Source organism: Salvelinus sp. IW2-2015, linkage group LG13, assembly GCF_002910315.2.
Source record: "Salvelinus sp. IW2-2015 linkage group LG13, ASM291031v2, whole genome shotgun sequence".
Classification (NCBI taxonomy): Eukaryota; Metazoa; Chordata; class Actinopteri; order Salmoniformes; family Salmonidae; genus Salvelinus; species Salvelinus sp. IW2-2015.
The window spans coordinates 39,423,791-39,425,438 of NC_036853.1; the positions used below are offsets into that span (position 1 = coordinate 39,423,791).

At 44.3% G+C, this 1,648-nt stretch overlaps 1 protein-coding gene across 1 annotated transcript in view; it reads right to left on the minus strand.

Annotated features, from left to right (window-relative positions):
* LOC139028477 (vitellogenin-like) overlaps positions 1-1,648 on the minus strand; it is a 3,579-nt gene that overhangs the window by 677 nt on the left and 1,254 nt on the right.

The window sequence follows — 1,648 nt, forward strand, 5'->3', positions numbered from 1 at the left end:
CAGAAACAAAAAGGATCCTGAACAACTGGCGTCACGTCCATAGATACAGACAAAAATACTGAACGACTGGGTCACTTCCATAGATACAGAACAAAAATACTGAACAGCTGGAGTCACGTCCCATAGATACAAGAACAAAAAGACTGACGACTGGGTCACGTCCATAGATACAGAACAAAATGACTGAACGACTGGGTCGCGTCCATAGATACAGAACAAAAAGACTGAACGACTGGGTCACGTCCATAGATACAGAACAAAAAGACTGAACGACTGGGTCACGTCCATAGATACAGAACAAAATGACTGAACAGAGAGATTAAAGTAGATGTCACGCGTCAAAATTTGATTGATGACCCTATGTGAACCTATGTGACCGCTATGTGAACCCTATGTCCTGATGACGTGTGCATGCCCATGGGCTTCAGGTCAGGCCAGCCTGGTGGTTAGGTGGGGGCTTTGGGGTGAGTAAGTGACCAGGTGTCATGTCAACCGGTAATGATTTATGACCCTATGTAATGATTTATGACCCTATGTCCTGTAGAAGGGTGCATGCCAATATTTGGGCTTCAGTGGTTAGGTGGGGGGGCGGTTTGAGTAAGTGACCAGGTGTCAGGTCAACCTGTTACTGTTTCTCACGGTTTGGTGGGTTAATGAACATTTCACAGAGGATGACCCCACAACCCCCCATTGGGCATTGCATCAGCCTTATAAAGCCCCTGAACAATTCCTGTTTAAGACTGTACATGATAACCCCCTGAATATTAGACAAAAATGACACCTATGCCAATTTGTGGTATGCTATGCTCGGCTTGTCATGAACCCAGTGACCAAAGCATTGAGGAAGTTCTGTGTGAAGCTCCAGAATGTTTTAAAGGATTTTTGGGTACGAGTGATGGCCATATTTCTTACATATTCCACCCGGAGGATTCTACGGTGAAGATATTCACAGACAGTGGACCCAAACCACTTTATCATGCAAAACCTGGGATTTTTTCTCCTGCTCTGGGGATGAGAGAATGGCTAAAGATCAGGCTGGCTCTCTGTAAAATTGAACAGGCCCTGAGTGGTACAAATGTGACCGGCTATGCATTGGAAGAACAGGTCTGCGGACGCAGTGATCTGAAGGCTCTAAGAATCGCTTCAATGGACTATACCCCTAGCAACAAAGTGACAATTTTAGCCTGTGAAGTTTATGATGGTGCTAATGCTACAAAGTCTGTCAATTCTCCTGTATCTTCCAGAGCATGCAACGAGGTAAACTTTTTTATGCCTGTGTTTAGTTTTAAATGGTTGGATTATCCGATTTTCATAACCCTTATGAATAAGCTGGACAGTCTCTTCCAAAATCGCGAACAGTTACAGCGCTGGCCCAGGCTTTCCTTGAGACAGAGTCACGACCAAAAGGCCCGACGTAGGATCTACCCCTGGAGTGAAAACTTACCAAGTGTTGATGAACCTTGCAAGAGAGCCCGGCATTTTGATGATGGCAAACTGGACACGGATAATGGGGAATGGTTGCACCAGCCCCCTGGATCTGTAAGAAAGGCATCGTAAAATACCTTAATAATGTAAGGCTATAAAATGTATGTACTAAATATTTTGAATGAAATAAAGGGTTTTTAAAAGCCGAATCTCACCACGTTAT